The sequence below is a fragment of the Pristiophorus japonicus genome, chromosome 11 (assembly GCF_044704955.1).
Source record: "Pristiophorus japonicus isolate sPriJap1 chromosome 11, sPriJap1.hap1, whole genome shotgun sequence".
In the NCBI taxonomy this organism is placed as follows: domain Eukaryota; kingdom Metazoa; phylum Chordata; class Chondrichthyes; family Pristiophoridae; genus Pristiophorus; species Pristiophorus japonicus.
In genome coordinates, this window is record NC_091987.1 from 119,849,663 (window position 1) to 119,859,032 (window position 9,370).

Sequence of the window (9,370 nt, forward strand, 5' to 3'; positions counted from 1 at the left end):
CGTGTCACGCTGCTGCCGAGCGTGCGTACGTCGTCCGACTACTTCTGCCCATGCGCAGACAGAATGCTGGGAGTGCAGGACTGCGCGCCGATTTCGTCTTCTTTCGCTGTTGTCCGGTGTCATTATAACGCTCTCGTAAGGTATTGGCATTTAGGGGGTAGCTGGCCCTCGTCACCCTACGAAAAGGCGCTAGCGGCTGCTATTGTCTCCCCGATCTTAAGTTACCAAGTGTTCGCTGTTGGTGCAAGTGACTCCCATCCCCTCCCCTTTAACCGCCTCTACTGCACGGTGGTCGCGCTCAGCTGTTTAAACGCGGGTCACTGCGCTTTGGGGTAACGTGATGACGCCAAGACGTCATGGAGTGCGACCCCAACAACTTGTATTTATATAGTGCCTTTAACAATAACAACTCTTATTTATATAGCACCTATAACGTAGTAAAATGTCTCCAGGCACTTCACAGGAGTGTTATAAGACAAAAAAAGAACACCAAGCCATATAAGGAAACATTGGGGCAGATGACCAAAGGGTCAAAGAGGTAAGTTTTAGAGTGTCTTAAAGGAGGAAAGAGGGGCGGAGAGGTTTAGGGAGGGAATTCCAGAGCTTAGGGTGTAGGCAACTGAAGGCATGGTCACTAATGATTGAGTGATTATAATCATGGATCCTCAAGAGGATAGAATTAGATGAGTGCAGATATCTCAGCGGGAGGTTTGTGGGGCTGGAGGAGATTAGAGATTGGGAGGGGCGAGGCCATGGAAAGATTTGAAAACAAGGATGAGAAATTTGCTCAACCAGGAGCCAATGTAGGTCAGCGAGCACAGGGGTGATGGGTGAATGGGACTTGGTGCAAGTTAGGACACGGGCAGCCAAGTTTTGGATGACCAAGTTTACGTAGGGCAGAATGTGGGAGGCCAGCCAAGAGTGCGTTGGAATAGTCAAGTCTAGAGGCCTCCTCTTCCGCCTGGATAGCCTGTTTTCACAGGCTTTGAAATTTGGGTCACACCAGTTGCTCTCCTGCACAGATACAGAATTAGTGTTGTTATCCATTTCCTCTTGGATTAGATAGTTAATTTTTTTTGATCAAGCTGTCCTGGAAAATTTCTGTACGTGTTACATAATATCAGTAATGCGTAGGGGATTTGAGGAGAACTTTTTTCACCCAGAGGGCGGTGGGGGTCTGGAATTCACTGGCTGAAAGGATAGTAGAAACAGAAATGCTCATCACATTTAAAAAGTACTGGATATTCATTTGAAATACCGTAACCTACAGGGCTACGGACCAAGAGCTGGAAAGTGGGATTAGGCTGGATAGCTCTTTTTCGGCCGGCACAGACACGATGGGCTGAATGGCCGCCTTCTGTGCTGTAAATTTCTATGATTCTATATTAATCTTCATCCTAATAAATACACATTGTCATAATTGCACTATCCTCCGTTTGTAAATGAAGCATTTAGCTGAGCCATTCAGACAATGTGCATTTATATAGCCTTTAATGGAGTAAAATGTCCAAAAGAAAGCGTAATCAGACAAAAAGTGATAGAAATGCTTAAAGGTGGCAGGATAAGTTGGTTAAAAAAACATACTGGTTACTTGGGTTTATAAATATAGAAATAGAATACAAAACAAAGAGATTATGCTCAAACTTTATAAATCACTGGTTAGGCCTCAGCTGGAGTATTGTGGATAATTCCGGGCACCACACTTCAGGAAAGATGTAAAGGCCATACAAAGAGTGCAGAGGAGGTTTACCAGAATGTTACCAGGGATGAGGGACTTTAGTCATCAGGAGGGGTTGGGAAAGTTAGGACCCTTCTCCTTGGGACAGAGAAGGTTACGAGGTGACTTAATAGAGGTTTTCAAGATGCTGAGAGGTTTTGATAGAGTAAATAGGGAAAAAGTATTCCCTTTGGCGAGTGAGTCAATAACCAGAGGTCATAGATTCAAAATGATTGGAAAACGATCTAGAGGGGAGATGGGAGAAATATTTTCACTGAGTTGTCGGGATCTGGAATGCTCTACCTGAAAAGGTGGTGGAAGCTGATTCCATTAATAAAATTAAAAGGGAGTTGGATAGGTACTTGAGTATGAGGAATTTACAAGGTTATGGACAAAAGGCTGGGGTGTGGGACTGCTCTTTCAATGAGCCAGCACAGGCACAATGGGTCAAATGGCCTCCTCCTGTGCTGTAAGTTTCTACTATTCCAAGCCAAAGAAAGAGACATTAGGACTGATGACCAATCCCTTGGTCAAAGAATAAAAACAGAAAATACTGGAAGGCCAGGCAGCATCTGTGGAGTTAGAAACAGAGTTAACGTTTCAGGTCAATGACCTTTTGTCAGAACTTGGTCAAAGAAGTAGGTTTTAAGCAGCACCTTCAAGGATGAGAGAGGTGAAGAGGTTTGGTGTGGGAATTCCAGAACTTGGGACCTAGACACCTGAAGCCAAGGCCACCATTGGTGGGGGATGGATCAGAGGCCAGAATTGGAGGAGCGCAGTGGTCCCGGAGGATTGTAGAACCGGAGGAGGTTACAGAGATGGGGAGGAGTGAGGCCATTTGAAAACATGGATGCAAATTTTTAAATTGAGGCGATGGTGTAATGGGACTTGGTGCAAGGTAAGATACAGGTGATAGAATTCTGGATGAGCTCAAGTTTCTTGAGGGCGGAAGATAGGAGGTCAGCCAGGAAAACATTGGAATAGTCAACTCTGGAGGAAGCATGGATGAGGGTTTCAGCAACAGGTGGGCTGAGGCATGGGTGGAGACAGGTGATATTACAGAGGTGGAAGTAGGGGTAATTTGCGATGGAGAGGATTATGGGATCGGAAGCTCAGCTCGGTCAAATAGCTCGTCAAGGTTGCAAACAGTCTGATTTAGCCGGAGACAGTGTCCATAGAGGGGTTGGAATCGGTAGGTAGGGAACGGAGTTTGTGGTGCGGACTAATGACAATGATTCATCCAGGATTGGATGTCAGACAAGCAGTTTGACAACGCAGAAGCTGTGGAGGGGTCGAGAGGTGGTTGAGGTAGAGCTGGGTTTTGTCCGAGTACATGTGGAACCTGACGTTGTCTTGGATGATGTCACCATGTAGATGAGAAATAGGATTTAAAAAAATGTAAACAACTAACATTGAGTTTTTTTGTATAAATGGAAAGTATCTGTTGTTCAGCATGAAAACAACTTCAGGATTCAAAGCACACGTATGGCTTTGGTGACGATTGTGTATGAGTTCATTCAGTATGTATATCAGACCAGGAGTAATTGAGCTGGCATTGGTGAGTTTGCTGATAGCAGTTACAGTAGGTACTTCAAGTGGCAAAACGTTGCCACCAGAGGGAGGTTAGTAGTACTGCAGCTATTTGTGAATTACACATATCGATGGGCCCAAGTTTCGGGTGGAGTTGCTCCTATTTTTTTGGAGCAACTAGTTTAGAAATTGCAATTCTTGGCATTTGGTTTGCTCCAGTTCTAGTGAGTTAATTTAGTTTCGTTTTAGTTCATTTTTTTTCCTTCAAAAATCAATAAATAAAAAATAAAAAGTTCCTACCTCACCTACCCATTCGGGAGCCCGGCCAGGGCTAGGGGCTGCGTGTTGCAGGCTGGAAATCGGCACTCTGCAGGAGCCCATTCATCCAGAGCTAGGGGCTGCATGCTTCGGACCCCTCCCACGCAGCCAGCAGCACAGAATCTGGAAGCCAGGATCTACTGCGCACATGCGCCAACTCCACTGCGCATGCGCGCAGCTGCCGGTACTCTTTTTGGCCCAGGGCTGTAGCTCGGCCCCCCCCCCCCCCCCACCCTGCCGTTGTGCTGCGTTGCGCTGACTACTGAACAGGCCTGCTGCACTCGGTGAATCGTGTGGTAATATTTTGGCATGCTTTACATTCCACAAAATAGGCGGGCCTCTCGGAGGAGCGCCGTTCTAGTGGATATCGGAAACTTGGGTCCATCAAAACTGCTTGGCCTAGAATTTCCGCTTTGGGCGCAATTGGGAAATTGTGCTTGACATTGCACTGTTTTTGAATATATGGTTCAAGTTTCTGCCCAAACTCATTTGCGTAACGGCGAACGTAAAATTTCCCATGTGTCAGCGCAACGGAGCAGCATAAACAGATGATCAATAAGTGACTGGGTACAAGTATTGGGCCTCAAGTATTGGTGGAGTGGTCATATAAAAGCCATTGTGAAAAGTTTTCCTTCAGGCTGAGGCTCTGAAGACTGAAAGGTTAGAGGACACTCTTTCTGCTAAAAATGCCATGTGGCTTGACTTATTTGATTGATCATAGCATAGCAATAGTGAGTGATTTCAATCTGTGCATTGTGCACATTGATTTAAGGAACGACATTGATCTGATTGATTTAAATTCATTTTAATGTATTAATGCACAAGTTAATAAATGCTTAAGTTTTACTTAATTTAATAATGCATATGTTTTATAAAGAGTAGTGAATGATTTCAATCTGAGCAGTGTGCAAATTGATTGGGAAAAAAAACTAGATTAATTTAATTGATTTTAAATCAATCTCAATTTAATAATACATCAGTTTTAAGAACAGTAATGAATGTTTTCAATCGGAGCAATGTGAAATAGATATATCTATCTCTGTATTAACTAGTGAGTAATTGTGATCACTTTCCAAGCAATATGCCAAGCAGTCTAAAATTATTGTGTAATTGTTCTCTTCCTGCAGATGACTGATGAACAGCTAAGCAAGGATGGTCACAAGAGGTTCTAGAACTTTGTGGATGGGGCCCTCCAAGCCCTCTTTGATGAGATCAAGACACGGCGTGGGAGCCTGATTTGGGGTCCAGCTCTTACTGGCAGTGAGGAGGCGTGCCTGGAGAAAGTAACAGAGGCACTGAGTGGAGTTCACGTTGCTCTCCAGGCTGGCGAACCAGTGGCGGATTACATTTAATGGGCAGGTGAGAAACTTATTTTGATTCCTTCTGCCACACCCAATCTGTAAAATTCAGGCGAAGCATGCGCAGAATGCCCAGGAAAGGGCAAAGATTGGTGGGGCATCCCAAGTCTCGGGGTGCTGATCCTCCGTAAGCAGAAGACAGTGCAGCTGCTGGGGAGACACACCATCGTGGATATGGCGGGGCCGATGAGGGTTGGGAGAGTTCAACAACTGGCGCGTACCTACTCTTTAGCCATTCGACGCTTCCGTACAGGACTGTGACAGAGGATTGCCTCCCACACCACTCCCCTCCCCTGCAATATAAATATTCTAATCATCCGGTTTTCTTCCCTCAGATAAGAGAAGATCAAATCAGGTTCCGCTGGAGGAGTCACAGGGGAACGACTCGAAGAGACTGAAAGCTGTGTGCAAGGGTACATCTCATTAAACTTGCTGATCTGAAGCAATCTCAGAATAACGTTGTTACGAGATAATGAGATCGGACTGAGTGAGGCTACAGTGCTACAATCAAGACATCTATAACTGAAAGGCGGCCTGCAAAACAGGACACCAGTCAACATAGAAACGTAGAAAATAGATGCAGGAGTAGGCCATTCGGCTCTTCGAGCCTGCACCACCATTCAATAAGATCATGGCTGATCATTCACCTCAGTACCCCTTTCCAGCTTTCTCTCCATACCCCTTGATCCCTTTAGCCGTAAGGGCCATATTTAACTCCCTCTTGAATATATCCAATGAACTGGCATCAACAACTCTCTGCGATAGGGAATTCCACAGGTTCACAATTCTCTGAGTGAAGAAGTTTCTCCTCATCTCAGTCCGAAATGGCTTGCCCCTAATCCTTAGACTATGTCCCCTGGTTCTGGACTTCCCCAACATCGGGAACATTCTTCCTGTATCTAACCTGTCCAGTCCCATCAGAATTTTATGTTTCTATGAGATCCCCTCTCATCCTTCTAAATTCCAGTGAATATAAGCCCAGTTGATCCAATCTCTCCTCATATGTCAGTCCTGCCATCCCGGGAATCAGTCTGGTGAACCTTCGCTGAACTCCCTCAATAGCAAGAACGTCCTTCCTCCGATTAGGAGACCAAAACTGAACACAGTATTCCAGGTGAAGCCTCACTAAGGCCCTGTACAACTGCTGTAAGACCTCCCTGCTCCTATACTCAAATCCCCTAGCTACGAAGGCCAACATACCATTTGCTGCCTTCACCGCCTGCTGAACCTGCATGCTAACTTTCAATGACTGGTGTACCATGACACCCAGGTCTCGCTGCACCTCCCCTTTTCCTACTCTGCCGCCATTCAGATAATATTCTGCCTTCGTGTTTTTGCCACCAAAGTGGATAACCTCACATTTATCCAGATTATACTGCATCTGCCATGCATTTGCCCACTCACCTAACCTGTCGAAGTCACCCTGCAGCCTTTTAGTGTCCTCACAGATCACACCGTCGCTCAGCTTAGTGTCATCTGCAAACTTGGAGATATTACACTCAATTCCCTTATCCAAGTCATTAATGTATATTGTAAATAGCTAGGGTCCCAGCACTGAGCCTTGTGACACCCCACTAGTCACTGCCTGCCATTCTGAAAAGGACCCATTATTCCCGACTCTCAGCTTCCTGTCTGCCAACCAGCTCTATCCACGTCAGTCCATTACCCCCAATACCATGTGCTTTAATTTTGCACACCAATCTCTTGTGTGGGACCTTGTCAAAAGCCTTTTGAAAGTCCAAATATACCACATCCACTAGTTCTCCCTTGTCCACTCTACCAGTTACATCCTCAAAAACTTCGAGAAGATTTGTCAAGCAGGATTTCCCTTTCATAAATCCATGCTGACTTGGACCAATCCTGTCACTGCTTTTCAAATGTGCTGCTATTTCATCTTTAATAATTATTCCAATATTTTCCCCACGACTGATGTCAGGCTAACCGGTCTATAATTACTCATTTTCTCTCTCCCTTCTTTCTTAAAAAGTGGTGTTAGATTAGCTACTCTCAAATCCATAGGAACCGATCCAGAGTCGATAGACTGTTGGAAAATGATCACCAATGCATCCACTATTTCTAGGGCTACTTCCTTAAGTACTCTGGGATGCAGACTATCAGGTACCTGGGGATTTATTGGCCTTCAATCCCATCAATTTCACTAATACAACTTCCTGCCTAATGCACAATTCATATTGTGTTGCTGATCACCTCTGCAAACTTTGCAACCCTCTCAGACATTGTTTAAGTGACCGAGTCTGATAAGGAGATAAAGACTTTAACAGCTGATAACCAGTAGAGTCAGGTCAAAATGGAAGAATGCCAACTTGAGCAACTCCTCCGTTATATCGGAGAAAGGGTGGGGGCGACGCTGATTTGCAGATCACCTAGAGTGATTTACTGAGGGGAATAAAAGGCAAGGACCAAAAAGAAATCTTCACTGCCATCGGAAGGAGGTGGTTTGGCCAGTCATCTTGCCACAAGGATAGAGCTGCGAGCGGAAGTGTGATATGGTCAGTTGGCCCAAAGAACCTACAATCAACACAAATTGACCATCCGTGGGCGATCATATGTATATCCTAACCACAACATATGTTAGTGGTGACGCGCATTGTATTGCAATACGTTTCGTTTTGACATTGTATTGTAACCCTTGGTCACGGATATACTTCCCAATCTTGCCCCACGGAGCCACACCCCTCCCAGTTTATCGAGTAGAAAACATTGGGGTATGTGAGATATCGAGCCTTACGCATTAAACTTAAAGGAATATATGATTGGAACCAGATAAGAGTGATGTAATATCCACGGACAAACAAATATTTAATACAAGAACACCCCACTCCACGTGTGGTTTCAACTCTGCCACGAAGGACTGGTATTAAGAGAATTAGAGATTCATAGTAGATGGGGATCATATACATATATATTTAGTTGTAGTCATTGACCAACTAATCTTACCCATGATTCTCTGCGGATATGGGAATGTTAGAGACTATTCGAATGTATGTGAAGGCAGTCAAAAAGCAGTTTTGTGTAAGCTCAGATAACAAGCCGCTAATGAAGGTCAAATTGTTAAATAACATGCAAAGTAGAAATTAGAATTTGTTTAAAAAAACTAATTACAAGATATCTGAACCATAGTTAGTATAAAGAAACATAAAATAAGACAGATCATTGGAGTTAAGGGGCTCAAATTTCCCCAGGAGTGGCCCCGTTTTTTTTTTGGAGCAAGTAGCTTGTTTTGGAGTAACTTTAAAATCGCAAATTTCCCCATTTAACTTGCTCTAGTGTAAGTCAATTAGTTAGGTTTTTTTTTAGTTTAGTTTTCTTTCTCCAAAAGGAGGCGTGACCAGCCACTTACGCCTGTTTTGGCCATAGAAGCAAATTTGGCCAGCTGAAAGTTACTCCAAACTAACTTAGGCCAGTGCATGTGGCCACTTTTGTAGGCACAGGAAAACCTTACCTACATTTAAGAAATCAGCTAGCCAGAGATGGCGGGGAGGGGGGAAGGTGAGTTAGAGGATTCCAAAGCTCTAAGACTTTCACAACGTCAGCACAACATTACAACATCTTCAGCACAACATCACCACAAATAAATGAAAGATAAATCAGCTGCAGAAAATAGAGCAGTCCTACCTTGCCGACTGCAGAACGCACCGGATAGCCCTCCGGCCAGGGCTAGAGGCGGCAAACACGCATGATTGTAGGGGTGAGGGATTTTTACTTTTTACAGTTGACCCTAAATGTTGTGTGGTCGTAATGGAGGATGATTCAGTTTTGATGCAAAATATCTTTTATTGTGAATTTTACAGTGCACTTCAATGATACAAACAACAACAATAGCCACAGCAGGAAAGAAAGTCTGCACCCATCCCTCACCCATATCTCATGGAAAGTGCACTTATAGGGTCGGTGATGGTGGTTGGGGGCCCGGCTTGGGTCTGACCAATGGCTGGTGCATGGAGTGAAGTGGGAGTGAAATTTGAGTCTCCAGCCCTTGTGCCCTTATTGCAGAAGCCAGCTCCCTCATGGCATCTGCCATCGTCTGCACACCCTCTGAAATACTGCCCTGACTTCCCGTCTTAGTGCCGAGACTTCACCCGATAGTGTGGCGACCTCATCACGCACCCCTTTGACAGCCGCCACGAGTGATCTTGTGAGGGCATTGGTCTCCTCATCCAATGAAAAAACCTGATTTCTGCTGAGGGCTGTCTCTCAGGAGAGACTGGTCAGCTTCTCCTTCCCCTCGCCTTTGGGTCTACCTAGTGGCACCCCTCCAGTGCGAGGCGCAGGCTGGGACGGTGGGGCACTGGGGGTCCCAATACGCATTTCCCGACCGCCACTCAGAGCCACGACCTCGGAAGGTGTGAACCCATAGAAGGTTGCCGAGAAGCTAATGGAGGGTGCTGGCTGTGTGATGCCCTGTGATATGTCATGATCGATATCA

The 9,370-nt window shown here is 45.2% G+C and overlaps 1 long non-coding RNA gene across 1 annotated transcript; it reads left to right on the plus strand.

The window, feature by feature from the left end:
- Positions 1 to 61: 61 nt before the first annotated feature.
- LOC139275840 (uncharacterized) lies at positions 62 to 7,694 on the plus strand. The gene is made up of 3 exons (XR_011595767.1): positions 62 to 140; positions 4,693 to 4,924; positions 5,259 to 7,694. It is a non-coding gene; the product is annotated as an uncharacterized lncRNA (long non-coding RNA).
- Positions 7,695 to 9,370: the final 1,676 nt, after the last annotated feature.